At 45.2% G+C, this 18,622-nt stretch overlaps 1 pseudogene; it reads right to left on the bottom strand.

Moving 5' to 3' along the window:
• The window catches only part of LOC117563182, a 65,370-nt pseudogene that overhangs the window by 11,051 nt on the left and 35,697 nt on the right, over nucleotides 1-18,622 (bottom strand).

Below are 18,622 nucleotides of genomic sequence, written 5' to 3'. Positions count from 1 at the left end.
TTGAACCACAAATACCTGTACTTTCTACTTCTTACATGTTGAACTTCAAATACTTGTACTTTTTCTACTTCTTACCATGTTGAACACAAATACCTGTACTTTTACTTCTTACAATGTTGAACTCAATACTTGTTACTTTCTACTTCTTACATGTTGACCTCAAATACCTGTACTTTCTACTTCTCTCATTCCCAAACAGCTGGTTTCCTTTAGTCTGAATGTGTGTTTGATGCGTGATCATTATTCTTTTAGAGTCATTGCGTTTGCCTTATTGATTTGAACACGATCCGTTGTATCATCATTTCCTGGTCTTCTCTAAAGAAGAGGGACCCAATGGAAACGTTGTCATGTTGCCGTTGTTCAGCATGGAAACATTCATTAGCTAACAATGACATTATTGTTCTATTAATATAAAGGGAGGTCAGGTACTCTTTAAAACAGCTGCTAGCTATGGGTACTTTTTACTGAAGTACATTTCAAAGCCTCTTTACTTTTACTTAAGAAGTTTAGTCAGTACTTCTACTTGAGTAAAGGATGTGTACTGTTGCCATCTCTGGGTATTTTTCTTTCCTTTAACAGACACATTGTTCTGTACTTTGTTTAATGTGCGGAAAGTGCCATGTCTGCAAAAAACCAACCAAACGTTCCCCCAGCTGTGAGGTTATACGTACTGTGATTCGTCGTAGGGAGTCCTGCAGATGCAGAACAGCTCCTCCTCGGTGCTCTCCCCCTCCTGACCTCGTTTACAGGCGTCACAAACAAAGTCCTCCAGCTTCTTGGCTTCTTTCTCCGTGATGCCCACACAGGCTCCGTGGAACCAGTTGGAGCAGAGGTCGCACCCGATGTAGAACCTGAGAGGAGGAGGAGGGACTTTAGAGCCTTTACTTACATTAAAGCAGAAATACTGTGGTCTTTAAAATACTACAATACGTTACTTAAAAGTGTTCGGCCCTGTAATGTTGTTCTATAGGTTTGTGTGCATGTAAACGGTCTGCAAAGTTAAATGTGGACAAACATTCTTTCATTGTGTTTGGGAGTGTACCAAGATTAAAACGTCTTGGGAAGAGGTAACATTTATGATAGAGATGTTATCATTGCAGTTCATCATGGAGCTCACGTTTTTTGTTTTGTTACCCAAAATAACTGAACATAAGGAAGCGAGAACAAATCTTTTTAAATGTATGTCTGCTGCAAGCAATAGCACTTTCATGAAAACATTTAAACAGTCCAAGTATTGGTAAACAGTTAAAAGAACTGTCTCCATGGGTCTCGTTAGAGAAAATAACATTCAATTAAAGGAAAACAAGAACTATTTAACAAAGTATGGGGCCCTTTCCTTAACTATAGGCTCACACCAAGTACTTTGCCGTACTTAGTTCATGAGAACTCTTTAGTTCTCATGAACTAAGTACAGATCGCGTTCACACCGGAATAAGTTCCCTGAGGGAGGATTAGGCAAATGAAGCCGCTGACGTCACTTCTTCTGCTTTGGGTTTACTGGCAGGCCGCAAACCACTTCACGGCGTATACTGCCGCCCACAGTCCCCGGCCGGAAGTCCCCGGAGTTGGGGAAGGCTTCAGTAGAAGCTGCTGGGAGTCCCAGCAGCTTCTACTGAAGCCTTCCGAGTAAATCGCCAGAACGCCGACACCTCCTCATCTCCACCGCTCCCATGTTTTCTTTTGTGTTGCCATAAGTTAGTCTCTCTGCGTTTCTGCGCTGGGCTAATGCTAATAATGCTAATGCGAGGATAATAAAATGGCGGCTTCACAACACGTTTTGGGAGTTTTACGGGGCGTGGTTTGCAATCCGCCCAGCCAATCAGAAATAGGAACCTTTTTCTCCCAGGAAAGTACCTGCTCTCTAGCAGGGACGGGAAAGGGGGTGGAAAGGTGAACATGAACTAAGTTCTAGTTCCGGATTTTTTTGGTGTGAACGAACATTTTAAGAACTATCGGAACTATACTGGGAAAAGTACTCCGGTGTGAAAGCGCCTTATCTAACATGAGCATCTAGAGCAGGGGTGGGCAAATGGCGGGGAAACACTCACAAGAAACACCGGCTGTTGTTATGCCTGCTGTGACGTTAAGCTACCGCTTGTAATTATGCCGAAGCTTCAAAGTTGTATTTATCTTCTGAATTTGGCGAAACAAGTTTAATATTCTGAAAAGCAAGACTTTGTTTATTTGAAATCAGATGAAAACTGCCGTGTTATCTATGATTACTATGGAGAGGCGAAGTCCCTCCCTTTCCTCCATGGGACCTTATTTCTGAAAAAGTATGTATTGAAGTCAATGGAGAGAAAGATTATCTTTCCATCCCGTTTGAATTGAGCCACGAATTACACATATGATGTTTGTCAATTTAAAAGATAATTTTGCAAGTCAAAAAAATTAAAATGTGTCGTAAAACTGTGAAGTAACACTTTGTTTGTGTGAAACCGCTCAATGAACTACATCTCCCGTCTCGCACCACACACCCAGACGGCCGTCACGTTGAAACATTTCACTTCTTCTTTCAGAACGAGGCGGAAAGTATTAAAGAGGTGAAAATCACTACAAGTCTGGGCGCGTTGAGAGCTGTGCACACACACAAGGGGAGTTAGTCGGTTCCCTGAGAGCCAGCATGCGGGACCGGGACTCTGGGATTTGTAGTCTTTCTAGTTGCGTATTTTTCATAGTCTTTTATTTCAACAGTTTTACGACAAACTGTGACTTTTTTTACATGGAAATTATCTTTTAAATTGACAAACATCATATGTGTAATTCATGGCACAATTCAAACGGGATTGAAAGATAATTACATGTTACTTGCTAGACGCTTTTATCCAAAGCGACTTACATACTCAATACTGTGGATAATCCCCACAGGAGCAATTTGGGGTGAAGTGTCTCAGGGACACAACGACATGCTGACAGCAGTGGGGTTTGAACCTGTGACCCCCTGATCCCAACACCAAGGTTCTATCCACTGCGCCACACGCCTCCCTGTGTCTTTCTCTCTCCATTGACTTCAATACATACTTTTTCCGAAATAAGGTCCCATGGAGCTCCACCGGAAGGGGAGGGACTTCGCCTCTCTATACGCCTTGCATTCACTATGTCAGCGGGAGGGAGGGGGAGCGGCGCTGAGGAACAGCAGAGTGCGGGTTGACAGGTGCCTGTGTGGAGGTGTGTGGCGCAGTGGACTAGTGTATTGGTGTTGGGATCAGGGGGGCACAGGTTCAAGCCCCACTGCAGTCAGCATGTCGTTGTGTCCCTGAGACCCTTCACCCCAAAGTGCTCCTGTGGGGATTGTCCACAGTACTGAGTATGTAAGTCGCTTTGGATAAAAGTGTCTAACATGTAACATGTGATGTGTGGACATTCCCCTTATTGTGCGTCAGCAGAGGCTACAAGTGTCTTAGGTTCAAGTTAGACATTAACCCAATGTGTGTTCTTTGAAATTGAAAAGGATATCGCATTGTGTGTTACTTTCATTTGTGTATGTCTTAAGTGTAATTTGGCTTGGCTTCCTATTTATGGACATGCTTTTATTTTGAAGGAGAGTTAGCGCAGTTGACAGGAAGTTGTCGTTGCTATGGAAACAACGTGACGGAGATTAACGGAGAAATGTAATATCTACATATAAAGACGGAGAAAGTAAACGATAACGTTTATGGTTAAGTGTTAGCACCCCCCGAAGAGGCACAAGCTCTTACGTTGATATTGGAGATTTCAATAAATTCAATTTGGAAAAAAAACGAAAAAACAAATAACGAAATTGAAACCCGAATAGTACTCCAACGAACGAATATTCGGGTACAGCCCTACTTCACTCACTTGGACTCGTCGTACGCCGTCTTGCACACGCAGTACAGTTTGGGCTCCTTCTTGTGATCCTTGGAGGAAGACGAGGGCTTCTTCTTCTTCTTGTGTTTGTCTCTGTCTTTGTCTCTGTCCTGATCTTTGTCCCGGTGTCTGTCCCTCTCCTTCTCCATCTCCCCTTCTCTGTCTTTATCTTTCTCTCTACACAGTTCCCGATCTTTCTCTCGCTCTTTCTCTCGCTCTTTCTCTCGCTCTTTCTCCCGCTCTTTCTCCCGATCTTTCTCCCGATCTTTCTCCCGATCTTTGTCCCGCTCCCGTTTCTTCTCCTTGTCGTGATGCCGGTCTCTGATCCGGTTCCTGTCTTTGTCCCGCTCCTCCTCTCGTTTACGTTTGTGTGAGGAAGAGGAGGAGGAGGTGGGGGAGGGGTGTGCGCTGTGGGAGGAATGTGAGGAGTGATGGGTGGAGTGTGAGGAGGTGTGTGAGGGAGTGTGTGAGGAGGGAGTGTGTGAGGAGGGAGCGTGTGAGGAGGGAGCGTGTGAGGGCGGCGGCCGCCTTCACTGTGGCTGCAGCCGCCTGAGTGATGGCCACTCTCGCCTTCTCCTTCTCCTTCTGCAGACGAGCGATGTCCCGCCTCAGCTCCTCCTGAGGAACACACAGAGGACACAATGTTTAGCATCTCCTCTCTAAATGTTACGCCTTATCAAAGGGAGATTGATAGAAAGCCCACTCGGTGATATGATACGTTTGCATGTTGATATTATGATACGTTTTGTTCCTCAATGCTAGCGGTGATTTGCTCCGATATATGTGAGCGATTTCTTTACTTTCTGTTCTGTTACGGTGGATATTAAGACTATTGGGAAAATCCTGAGTGTCCTCTTCCAATATGAGAGTAATATGATTATAGTGTGATTAGTAAAATATGCATGAATAAAAAAAAAAAAAGTTAACTAGGTGAAAAAAGGCAAGATAAAACTTGTTGAGAGAAACGAGTCTTTGCTGCTGCCTCAAAGAGGAGCAGGGGGAGAGGAGAGGCTGGTTCAGGAGCACAGACACACTCACAACTATAAATGAACCAACTATAAATAAATAAACAAGTTTCAGTGTTTTTTCATGAAATGGTATGTTATTGGTTATGGCCATGATTTTATGATTATTGAAATGTATACAGTTGTTTAATATAGGTGTTCCCATAGATCTAGTCACTTTATTGTGCTCTTAAAATGCACCAGATTGATGCATTTAACTCCAAAATGGAAGAAAAAAAATCGTACAGAGGGAGCATGCCCCCGGACCCCCCTAGAGGATTTGAGGTCCAGCCCCACTTCAAATCACTGATAGGTTCCTAAATACATTTACCATTTTTTAAAATAGTAATAATGTCCATATGTTTATTTGTGGGTAGTAGATTTAAACTATAAGGCTATCAGGGCCCTGCCTGTACCTGTTCGCTCTGCCATCGCGTGAAGGGTCTGCTAACAAGCGACCAACAGAAAGGTTAATGTTATTGCACGTCACCTCAAACCCCCCCCCCCCGCTACCACCACCCCCCCCAGGTATATTTCAGATCTGTGGGAAACACTGGATAGCTATGTGATTAACATGATGATTCAGCCTCTATGGAGACAGACATCAAGCATGCTCATTTCTGACGTGGAGCTAATCTGAAGTAAACATTGAATACTGCTTTCTGTTCCTCCATCTTGTGACTGTGTGACTCCCTCTCTTGGATATCAGCATGTGAAGGACACTGTTCAGGAACTACTTGATGCTCTGTATGTGATGACTCCTTCCATTCTGGAGAGGATCACAGACACATGGATCCTGAGATTGAAGCTCAAGCTGGGGACCAGGGATTATTAACATTTTTGAGATTTTGAGAAAAAAAGTCAGAATTTTGAGAAAAAGTCATTTTTTTTTGTAAAAGTCAGATTTTTTGAGGAAAAGTCAACATTTTTAGAAAAAGTCCGAATTTTCCAAAAAAAATCTGATTTTTCCAATAAAAACTCAGTATTTTGTTCATGACAGGATGTATGATTTCCTACAAGAACCGGCATTCCTCCATCTTGTGACTGTGTAACTCCCTCTCTTGGATATCAGCATGTGAAGGACACTGTTCAGGAACTAGTTGATGCTCTGTATGTGATGACTACTTCCATTCTGGAGAGGATCACAGATACATGGATCCTGAGATTGAAGCTCAAGCCGGGGACCAGGGATTATTAACATGTTTAAGTATTTAGAAAAAGTCATAATTTTGAGATTTTGAGAAAAAGTCAGGATTTTCAGAAAAAGTCATAATTTTGAGATTTTGTAAAAAAAAGTCATAATTTTAAAAAAAAGTCATATTTTTTTTTTGAAAAAGTCACATTTTATGACACAATGTTTAGTATCTCCCATTTGATCTTAGAACAGCAACCTCAATTGGAATTTTTTATTTGGCTTGTACTTTTTAGTAGTGTCACTTATTGTTATTTTAATTATGCTCCTCATTTGTTATTGTCATTTTCTGTCATACTCTGTAAAGCATTTTGGGCTGCGTCCAGCATGAAAGGGGCTATATAAATAAAGTTGATTATATTATGATATAACACCCTGTTATCCCACTTCCTGTCCTGATCCTGTGGGCTTTCCGCTGAGGTATCATATGAGAGTGACAGTTCATAGCGTGCTCACCTGGACTTGCAGCTGCAGCTCTTTGTCCAGCAGCGCTCTCTTCTTCAGGATCTCCGCCTTCAGCTGCTCTTTGTGTTTGTACAGCAGCGCCGTCAGCTTGGAGGCGTTCTGTTTGGAGCGTTTCTGCTCCACCACCTCCTCCTTCTTCCTCTTCTTGGCCGCCTGCTTCTCGTCCTTCTCCATCTTGTCCAGGATGAACTTCATCACCTGGTTGCACACGATCATCCTGAAAACAAGAGGGGAGGCATTGGTGACCAGCTGGTGGAGGGAAACACAGTGAAATACGACATTTAAAACCCTGAAATACACACTTTGTTTTACAATATATCAGGCTCTGAGCACCGGCAACGTGGGGTTAAGGGCTAAGCTAGGTGGAATAAGGGCGAGGGGTGAGTGGGTTAGGAGCAGGGTGTATGCAGGAATCCTGAAGTCAAATATAAGACCTTTTTTAAGACCCTTTCCACACATTTTAAGACCTCATCGCCACTTCGAGTTGTAACCGGTTACCATGGCGACACACTTTACCTCACATTGACTATATACAGTATGGATTGTCCTTCCTCCTTATCTTCCAACCATTTGGACGCAGACTTGCATTTCCCCATAACGATGTTTAACAACCGGCGTAAACGGACCTTCGGGCTATCAAGCAGTGAGCGTGCGACGTCCTGTTCAGATGACGTCACACCCAACGGGATGCAATCAATAAACGACACAGAATCACACTGCATAGAATCGGAGGGATGAAACCCCTCACACATGCAGACAGTGACACGTGTTCTCTGCTTTTAACCCATCCTAGCACCAGGAGTCTAGTACTAGGAGCAGTGGGCAGCTATTGTACAGCGCCCGGGGAGCAATGGGAGTGAGGGGGTTGTCCGGTGCCCTGCTCAATGGCACCACGGCAGGGCAGGAGGTGAACTGGGACCTCTCCAAGTAGCAGTCCATATTTAGGTCTGGTCGGGGACTTGAACCGGCGACCCTACGGCTCCCAGTCCAAGCCCCTACTGACTGAGCCCCTGCCACTACACAATGATTACATTCAGGCAGACTGTAGAACACAACCTCTTTGGACAATTTATATACTTATTGAATACAAGCTTCAAAAATGTAATATCTTGGAAAATGCCGTTTAATACTTTTTAATAGCCTTAATTTTCACTAAATTGATTGATCTACTTTTAATACTTTTTAAGACCCCGAAGAGTGAAAGGGTGAGTTTTGAGGGATTGCTTGAAAGATATATTATACATACTATATATGAATATATTGTACATACTTGAGCTTCAAAGTACACTTCTATTTTCTTTTGCATACAGTATAAATAAATCAAATAAAACACATGCCTTATTGTACGCTTTGATATTTCTTTTTTAAGTAAGGAAATAAAAAACAGTTGAAAAATAAAAATATTAGTATATTAGAAGAAAGGCAGTAAAAGTACTAATACTACTAGTTTGTGAGCACTGACAATGTGAGGTTGTAGGAGCCTATTGAAATCCAAAAAGATATGATTGTTAATATTCCCTAAGTTAATCATAGACTTGAGGCCCTAAAGGAGGAGGCGTGTGGCGCAGTGGGTTGTGCGTTGGGATCATGGGGGCACAGGTTCAAACCCCACTGCAGTCAGCATGCCGTTGTGTCCCTCAGACCCTTCACCCCACATTGCTCCAGTGGGGATCGCCCACAGTATTGAGTATGGAAGTCGCTTTGGATAAAAGCGTCTAACAAGTGACATGTGATGTAATAGTTTACATTCGTGAGACGCCCCTGAAGCTGTCTGTGTATGACTGACTGAGCATGAGGCTAATTTGGAGACGCCCTTCATCGTTCTACCTCTCCTTGCATCACGTGGTGCTCCTCTGACTGGCGCGGCAAAATGGCTCTACAGGCCCCTATAGTTGTGCATGTCTTACATGTATGAGATTTGGTGGGTGTGTGAAACACGTGGAGACCACAACAAAACTATATTGGAGCGAGACTGTAAACCCAACAGGAAGTCGGGCATTTTGATTTTTATGACGTTTAACATTTTAGGGTTAATCCTCCAACAGATTTCATCCTATCGCCTTTAAAATGAGTCAGTTGGTCAGTAGGCTCTAAATGTCAAACATTACTGCAACGTCACGACTGTTATATGAAATCTTACTTAATAACGCTGCTGCTTGTATCCCCATGTGTTTGCCTCTAATTTAATATTTGAGTCGATACTCGCTATAGTGTCGAACTGTTGCTGTAACAAAGTACATGTCCTCGCTGTGGGAGGAGTGTGTGTGTTTTCTGACCTCTGGTTCTCCTCTCTCTCGGCGGCAGCGAGACTTTTCTTCTGCTTCAGCTGCTCGGCCGAGGAGATCTGCTTCACCACCGCCGCCGCCTGCAACACACACACACACACACACACACACACACACACACACACACACACACACACACACCACCCACACACACACACACACACACACACACACACACACACACACACACACACACACACACACACACACACACACACACACACACACACACACACACACACACACACACCACACACACACACACACACACCACACACACACACACACACACACACACACACACACACACACACACACACACACACACACACACTTTCTGTAAATATTAAAAGTGTCTACCTGCTGTAAGAAATTGTAAATAGTGTTAGTTGTTGGTTCTGACCTGTTTCTGGACCCCCTCCCCTGCCGGGCTCACAGCCTGCAGGTTCTGGTTCTGGTCCTTCTGCTTCCCCTCCTGCTGTTTCTTCTTCTTTGGTTTCTGCTGGATCTTCAGCAGCTCCTGGACGCTCGCCGGCGCCTGGATGGTCACCAAGTTCTGGATCTGGTGGTTCTGGATCTGGTGGTTCTGGGTCGGCTGCTGCTGGATCTGGAGGTTCTGGATCTGGTGGTTCTGGGTCGGCTGCTGCTGGATCTGGAGGTTCTGGATCTGGTGGTTCTGGGTCGGCTGCTGCTGGATCTGCAGGTTCTGGATCTGGTGGTTCTGGGTCGGCTGCTGCTGGATCTGCAGGTTCTGGATCTGGTGGTTCTGGGTCGGCTGCTGCTGGATCTGCAGGTTCTGGATCTGGTGGTTCTGGGTCGGCTGCTGCTGGATCTGGATGGGCAGCTGCAGTTTGATCTGCTGCGGTACTGCTCCACCCTGCTGCTGGGCCTGGATCTGGATCTGGGCCTGGATCTGAGCCGCCACGTGGGGAGGGAGAGCGGAGAGGAGCTGCACCGGCTGCTGGAGGCCCGGTACTGTGATCAGCTGGTGCCTGAGGGGGGACTGGACCTGCACCTGGGTCTGGTTCTGAGGCTGGAACTGGACCTGGAGCTTTGCTTGGACTTGAGGTTGGGCTTGGATCTGAATCTGCTGCTGCTGAACCTGGTTCTGCTGCGGGGACTGGACCTGGAACTGGGTTTGGATTTGAGTTTGGACCTGGGGTTGTTGTTGCTGCTGCTGCTGCTGGACCTGGAACTGGGTTTGGATTTGAGTTTGGACCTGGGGTTGTTGCTGCTGCTGCTGCTGGACCTGGAACTGGGTTTGGATTTGAGTTTGGACCTGGGGTTGTTGCTGCTGCTGCTGCTGGACCTGGAACTGGGTTTGGATTTGAGTTTGGACCTGGGGTTGCTGCTGAACCTGGCTCTGTTGCTGGAACTGGATCTGAACCTGGGGATGGAGCTGGTTCTGGGCCTGAGTTTGGACCTGCTGCTGTTGAGCCTGGGGTTGAAACGAAGCCTGTATCTGCGGGTGGTACTGAGGCTGGACCCGGGTCTGGACCTGGGGCTGAAACTGGACCTGAGGCTGGAGGTTCTGCGTCTGCGTTTGAGGCGTGAACTGAACCCGGACCTGGCCGTGGTTCTGGGCTTGTGCTTGGGCCTGAATGTGTTGCACTTGGGCAAACGGTTGGACCTGGATCTGGGCCCGGATCTGGTTCTGGATCTGGCGCTGGGGGGAGAGAGGAGTCTGGATCTGAGGCTGTGAGGGTCTGACAGCAGGGAGGCCCATGTGGACCTGAACCGCTGAGACGGGGATCTGAGAGAGCTGCTGCACTGAGACCACAGCAGGGAGTCCTGGGGGAGGGGGCTGAGGCAGGGCGGGGGGGTTCTGAGGCTGATGGACCAGGGTCTGAGACAAGGTCGGGGTCCAGACCTGGTTCTGAGCCGTCCTAAGATCAGCCAGAGCTGCAGCAGGAAGGGGAAGAGAAGCATCAATAAACAGACACATGAGTAAGAACAGCAGCTTCCAAAGGCTCTCAACTGAAGTGCTGAAGTGCTGGATGAACACATTTCACATTATTTTTTTCACTACTTTTTACTAAAGATTACAGTTTTGTATATAAGTGTATATTTTTTGGTATATTTTATCTTATTTTTACAATAAATTTCTCCAAAATGTACTTTTTATTAAAATATTTCGTATATTTTTTTAATTAAATTTTCTTCAGATTTTCCTTCATTTTGTATTAACACATTGTATATAACTTGTTTGAATTATTGAAACATTTTTAACTGTTTATTTCAATTATTTTAACTTTTAAATTGTTTTATTTAACCAGATGTTCTCGTACATTAGGATGCATAATTCTAAAGTCAAAGATAAAATGCATAAAAACACAGGATGTTCTGGATGTGCGTTTCTCGTGTTCCTTACCTGGCACTGAGGGTGTTGTAGCGGTGGCGGTGACGGGGGTGACCACAGCAGCATGAAGAGGAACATGAAGGGGGGTCTGGATCTGAGGCAGACCCCCTGGGGAGGGGGCTGACATCTGTGTGGAAACAACACCTAAAACTGGGGAGGAAACGGGGGCGATCGCTGCGGTCGGGACTCTGACCGGAGAGGGAAGAGCGGACGCTGGGATCTGAAGCGAGTTTGTAGATACGGCCATTTGGGGGGAGGTTTTGATTAAAGTCGGGGCTAAAGAAGGGGCGGGGCTTAACACATGTGTCTGGATTTGGGGTGCAACTTGTCCCGGGACAGGGAGCGAAACTGCAGTTTGTGCAGGGAAAACCCCTGAAGAGAGGGTGGAGATTTGAGTCATTGCAGGGGAGGGAATAGGGTGGGGGAGGGAAGTGGGTGAGGATATCTGAGGCGCCATTTTGTTCTGCATGGGAGCCAAACTCGGCATTTGTGTCGGGACAGGAAGAGGGGCGACCATTTTTGTTTGTGTCAGGGACGAGGGGGTGGTTTGGACTTGTGCGGGGGCTCTGGTTTGGCTTTGAGGCGGCGTTTGAGGGGTGGTAGTGGGTGAGGAGGGGGATGATGATGGGGGGACGGGGGTGAAGAGGAACCGCTGCACCTGGCCGTTGGGCATGGCCGCCTGCATGAGCTGCTGCCCGGGGCTGGGGACCACCGTCACCCCCTGGGGGAGGATCTGTAACTGACCCTGGGTCTGCCCCTGACCCTGGATCACCACCGTCAGACCAGGGTTCCCCCCCTAAAGAGGAGAGAGGGAGAGAGATGCACTTAACTTAGAAATCCAAGGGAGAGAAGAAGAAGTTTGAGTTGATGCGATAGACGTGTGTCTCACCTGAGCGCCCTGTGTGAGCTGCAAGAGTTGAGCCATGGTGAGTTTAACCTGACCCTGCTGGGGTCTGCTGGGCTGGGGGGGGGCAGGCGTCTGTCCGGGGGTCGAGGGGGCCGGACCTGCTGCTCTCTGAGGGGTCTGCAGGGGGGCGGAGCCAGTAGGCTGAGGCTGGCCTGGAGGAGAGGAGGGAGAATGTTTTATTAACCCTACAAAGCTAAAGGTGGCTAATGTTGGGCTATAAAGGAACTACAGCATGGTCACATGACTTCACGTCACCACCGCTAAGCTAAAGGCGGCTAATGTTGGGCTATAAAGGAACTACAGCACGGTCACATGACTTCACGTCACTACCGCTAAGCTAAGGCGGCTAATGTTGGGCTATAAAGGAACTACAGCACGGTCACATGACTTCACGTCACTACCGCTAAGCTAAAGGCGGCTAATGTTGGGCTATAAAGGAACTACAGCACGGTCACATGACTTCACGTCACTACCGCTAAGCTAAAGGCGGCTAATGTTGGGCTATAAAGGAACTACAGCACGGTCACATGACTTCACGTCACTACCGCTAAGCTAAAGGCGGCTAATGTTGAGCTATAAAGGAACTACAGCACGGTCACATGACTTCACGTCACCACCGCTAAGCTAAAGGAGGCTAATGTTGGGCTATAAAGGAACTACAGCACGGTCACATGACTTCACGTCACCACCGCTAAGCTAAAGGTGGCTAATGTTGGGCTATAAAGGAACTACAGCCCGGTCACATGACTTCACGTCACCACCGCTAAGCTAAAGGAGGCTAATGTTGGGCTATAAAGGAACTACAGCTTATGCTAAACCAACTAAATCAAATTTGAATAAATGTGGGAAACTTCATTACAACATACATTTAAATTAATGTAGCAATACATGATTCATCCTTCTTTTACCCTGATTAATGCCTTCTGTAAGACAGTGTTTTTTAGCAGTAAATATATGCATTTTCTTGCATTAAACAGTGAGAAGCAAATACAAGAGTGTGTTGCAACACGGTTCAAGGCATGAGCCACTAAGACCTTAATTTTCTAATAGATATTATAGTGTGAAAGATCACCTTGCTGAGCCAACGCTGGACTCCTGAGCATCGCTGCACCCGCAGCCGTAGCTGGTGAAGATGTGGTGCCCGATTGGATTTGACCTACTGTTGTGACGGTCTGAAACACAAAGCCATAAAGATAAAATCTTCAATCATCATGCTTAATATTTCTGAAACTGAAAAGGACACGGAGAAAGAAAACAGACCTGCTGCGGGGTGGTTGTTGTGGAGTTGGAGGCTCTGATGTTCATGTTTCCAGTTGTTGGATGTAATGTGCTGTAAGTCCTCAAGTTAGCAGGAGGTCCAGAGGGGAAGATGCCCAGGACCTTCTGCTGCACGACACCTGTGGATAAGAGAAACATTTCATAAGTGAAAGAAGCAAATATGCACCGGGTGATACAGGTCGAGGATGCACAGAAGCAGCGAGGCATGCACTGTGTGCGCGAAAGCAACTAAAAAGAAGCTTGATTTAATCGGGTAACGGTAGATTAAAAACAACACTTAGAAACACGTTAAGACAAAAATCCAATTCCAATAGAGTGGTGCAGGAGTCCTTATCCCAGAAATTAGAGTCATCCTGTTCCCTGGTCTGGAAGTCAATGGTTTTCTGAATGTGTTTTTGGTTGTTAGCCTGAAATAAGGTCTGTGGTTAACAGAAGCTGAAGAGGTTTTTATTCTACGACATAAAATACGTTACTAAATACAGGTTGCTAACACGTGTCTAAATGAGACGACTAAACGTCATCACGCCCAACATTAGCCACCTTTAGCTTAGCGGTGGTGACGTGAAGTCATGTGACCGTGCTGTACTTCCTTTATAGCCCAACATTAGCCGCCTTTAGCTTAGCGGTGGTGACATGAAGTAATGTGACCGTGCTATAGTTCCTTTAAAGCCCAACATTAGCCTCCTTTAGCTTAGCGGTGGTGACGTGAAGTCATGTGACCGTGCTGTACTTCCTTTATAGCCCAACATTAGCCACCTTTAGCTTAGCCGTGGTGACATGAAGTCATGTGACCGTGCTGTAGTTCCTTTAAAGCCCAACGTTAGCCACCTTTAGCTTAGCGGTGGTGACATGAAGACATGTGACCGTGCTGTAGTTCCTTTAAAGCCCAACATTAGCCACCTTTAGCTTAGCGGTGGTGACATGAAGTCATGTGACCGTGCTGTAGTTCCTTTATAGCCCAACGTTAGCCACCTTTAGCTTAGCGGTGGTGACATGAAGACATGTGACCGTGCTGTAGTTCCTTTATAGCCCAACATTAGCCACCTTTAGCTTAGCGGTGGTGACGTGAAGTCATGTGACCGTGCTGTAGTTCCTTTATAGCCCAACATTAGCCACCTTTAGCTTAGCGGTGGTGACGTGAAGTCATGTGACCGTGCTGTAGTTCCTTTATAGCCCAACATTAGCCACCTTTAGCTTAGCGGTGGTGACGTGAAGTCATGTGACCGTGCTGTAGTTCCTTTATAGCCCAACATTAGCCACCTTTAGCTTAGCGGTGGTGACGTGAAGTCATGTGACCGTGTTGTAGTTCCTTTATAGCCAAACATTAGCTTTTTACTTCAGAAATCATGAGGTGGTGTTAACATGTGGAGATTATCCTGCTGAACAAAATGTCTAAGTATCATAAACGTTTGTTTGACACAGAGATTATGCTCTGTAATAATCCAAAAACACATGGAGGAATCCCATTAAACCCAGGGAGATGCTAACTTCCGGATCATCCTACAGAAATAAGTCCCCCCTGCACCACTCTATAGATTTTGCCTCTTCCACGACTTCCATGTTCCATCCATTTTGGCAAGTGTTGGCACAAACCAGCGGAAATGGATGACCTCATGCTCGTTACCTCCTTGAGTGGTGGGCATGTTGAGCGTGACAATCTTGCTGTTAGCGGGGATCGGGAGTTTGGCGGCGAGCATCGGGCCTGCAACCGTCACGGAGAAGCTTTGCTCTGATTTGATGCTGCTGGTGGAAGCTGCAACACACAGCAAGCCACCTGCTGTCACGCTAACCGAACCATGGCCGACGCGAGAGCCAGCGTTCGGCTGTTTCAAGTTTCAAGGCTTTATTGTCATTAGCATATTAGCTACAGTGTAGATATGGCAATGAAAAACTTAGGTCACAGGCTCCTCCAACAGTGCAACATATATATAGGACATAGAACAAATAAAACGGATATGTGGAGGTACATAATCCTGTGTCCTGCTCGGGATTTGAACCAGGGACCATCTGGCTCCCAAGCAAAGACCTTACAGACTGAGCTAATGACACCCAACAAGTGGAGATGGAAAAGGGAATTAACGTCCTACAATCTGATACACAATGAAAATGAAGGGAAAACGAAATAAAAAATCTCTCAGAGTCGTTAAATTATAAGAAAAAAGGGGAAAATATCTGAAATATATCTTTGAACAAAGTGGTTTGTCTGCCTGCTTCTAACAACACATGATGGATGAGACGATGCACAATTATATCTGATTTGAGATATTGAAGTGACTGTTATTTTGTATATATTGATAGTTGTGCTTTTATTTATGTCTTAATGTGTGTCTGTTGAGTGTGTATATATCTAGGTCAGTGTTTCTCAAACTTTTTCATACCAAGGACCACTTAACCAATAAAAAAAACACTCGCGGACCACCTAACTCCACAAATATCCAAAAACACATCGTTATTCTAGAACAGATTACAAATCGCCTGAAAATGGTACAAACAAGTGGCAACATGTGTGACGAAGGTGTTGGGCTGGGCTATATCACGCAATCGAAAGTGAAACTTAAGCTCGCTCCATTGTGGAGATATTCCCGCGAGAGTGCAGAAAACTTAAAATAAACGTTTTATTTCAAATGTGAAATTTTACCAATATACTCACGGACCACTAGGGGGCGCTACGATTGTTTCCTTACTTCCAAACTAAAAAAAAAACTCCAGAGCTTTGTGCCAAAAGTCAATATTTCAGATGTAAACAAACAATATATTCAGATTAAAATAAACATCCTTTCAAATCCTCCGTCTCACCTGGGCTGCCGTTGTTCTGGCCCTGCTTCACCCAGGAGGCGAAGGACTGGTGGAAGTTCTTGTCCTGCTGGAAGGGCGCCGAAGAACCCAGTTTGGTGGCGAGAACCATCTTAGTCCCCGAGGTGACCTGACCCGGTCTGAGTGTGGTGGAGGAGGGAGAGGGGGAGGGAGAGGAGGAGGAAGAGGGAGGCGTGGCAGGGGGTCCCGGTCTCAGTGGCTCCAGACGTTTCTGTAACAAGATGGTGGAACATTTAGGAAATATATATAAAGATGGGGAAGGGAACAGAACATGAGAATAGAGGAAGAAGGAATAGGAAAGGTTATAAAGGAATAAGGAAAGCATCTATGAATAGGAAAGGAATATAAAGGAATAGGAGACTACTAGGAAAGGAACAATAAAGGATTAGGAAAGGAATCTAAAAAGGATAGGAGACTACTAGGAGACGAACAATAAAGGATTAGGATAGGAATCTAAAGGGATAGGAAAGGAATCTAAAGGGATAGGAAAGGAATCTAAAGGGATAGAAAATGCATCTAAAGGGATAGGAAAGGAATCTAAAGGGATAGGAAAGGAATATAAAGGGATAGGAAAGGAATCTAAAGGGATAGGAAAGGAATTTAAAGGGATAGAAAATGCATCTAAAGGGATAGGAAAGGAATCTAAAGGGATAGGAATCTAAAGGAATAGGAAAGGAATCTAAAGGGATAGGAAAGGAATCTAAAGGGGATAGGAATCTAAAAAGGGAGAGGAAAGGAATCTAAAGGAATAGGAAAGGAATCTAAAGGGGATATGAATCTAAAAAGGGAGAGGAAAGGAATCTAAAGGGATAGGAAAGGAATCTAAAGGGATAGGAAAGGAATCTAAAGGGATAGGAAAGGAATCTAAAGGGGATAAGAAAGGCATCTAAAGGGATAGGAAAGGAATCTAAAGGAATAGGAAAGGAATCTAAAGGGATAGGAAAGGAATCTAAAGGGATAGGAAAGGAATCTAAAGGGATAGGAAAGGCATCTAAAGGGATAGGAAAGGAATCTAAAGGGGATAAGAAAGGCATCTAAGAGGAAAACAATAAAAAGGAATAGGAAAGGAAGATGTAGGAATAGTAAAAGTAAAAGGAGATGACTGCTATTCAAATATAAAGGAAAAAGTAGGACATTTAAAAAAAGAAGGGATATAATATAAAGGAATAAGGAAAAACATATCTAGGAAAGGAACTTTAAGGTATAGGAAAGGAATCTAAAGGGATATCCAAACCAGAATAATTGAACATGTTGTTAGTGTGTGGTTGTGACGTCTGTCTATGTGTGTGTGTGTGTGTGTGTGTGTGTGTGTGTGTGTGTGTGTGTGTGTCTGTCTCTGTGTGTGTGTGTGTGTGTGTCTGTCTCTGTGTGTGTGTGTGTGTGTGTGTGTGTGTGTGTGTGTGTGTGTGTGTGTGTGTGTGTGTCCACCCACCTGCTGTGCAGCCAGTCTGGCTTGTTTCAGCTGGTTCTCCAGATGAGCTTTGACCTCCTCGGCTGTCTTCAGAGTGCTGCTCTTAGAGGAGTCGACGCCCTGAGTCTTCTCTCTCTCCAGCCTGCGATACGAAGAAACAAATTATTGATCAGTGATAAACCGAGTTCCTCAAGACAACAATCAGGATCGGAGGAAGTTCCCTCACCTCTCAGCGAAGGCCCTGATCTCCCACAGCTCCATCTCCTCTTCAGGGACCCACGTCTCCACAGCCACAGGACCAGTGGGCTTCAGAGGTTCGTGTTTCTTGGGTCTCAAAGCGCTGGAGCGAAGACCCTTCCTCTGGGGAGTCGGGGTTTCTATTCGAGGAGATAAGAGAGACACACTTCATTAATTATAACTTTAAAAAATGGCGAAACTCATTTGAACATTTGAAACTTAAGCTCGCTCCATTGCGGAGATATTCCCGCGAGAGTGCGGAAAATTTAAATATATTAATTTATTTCAAATGTGAAATGTTACCAATATACTCACGGACCACTAGGGGGCGCTCGCGGACTTTGAGAAGCATTGATATAGGTATATACATATTTTTATATATATTAGTATTTTTGTATTCGGGATTGTGGGAAACGCAAAGGAATCTAAAGGGATAGGAAAGGAATCAGAAGGGATAGGAAAGGAATCAGAAGGGATAGGAAAGGAATCAAAAGGGATAGGAAAGGAATCAGAAGGGATAGGAAAGGAATCAAAAGGGATAGGAAAGGAATCAAAAGGGATAGGAAAGGAATCAAAAGGGATAGGAAAGGAATCAGAAGGGATAGGAAAGGAATCAAAAGGGATATGAAAGGAATCAGAAGGGATAGGAAAGGAATCAGAAGGGATAGGAAATGAATCAAAAGGGATAGGAAAGGAATCAAAAGGGATAGGAAAGGAATCTAAAGGGATAGGAAATGAATCTAAAGGGATAGGAAAGGAATCAAAAGGGATATGAAAGGAATCAGAAGGGATAGGAAAGGAATCAGAAGGGATAGGAAATTAATCAAAAGGGATAGGAAAGG

Source organism: Gymnodraco acuticeps, unplaced genomic scaffold (genome assembly GCF_902827175.1).
Source record: "Gymnodraco acuticeps unplaced genomic scaffold, fGymAcu1.1, whole genome shotgun sequence".
NCBI classification, from domain to species: Eukaryota; Metazoa; Chordata; class Actinopteri; order Perciformes; family Bathydraconidae; genus Gymnodraco; species Gymnodraco acuticeps.
Note: the sequence above shows the minus strand (reverse complement) of the source record. Positions and strands in the feature narration are given on the sequence as shown.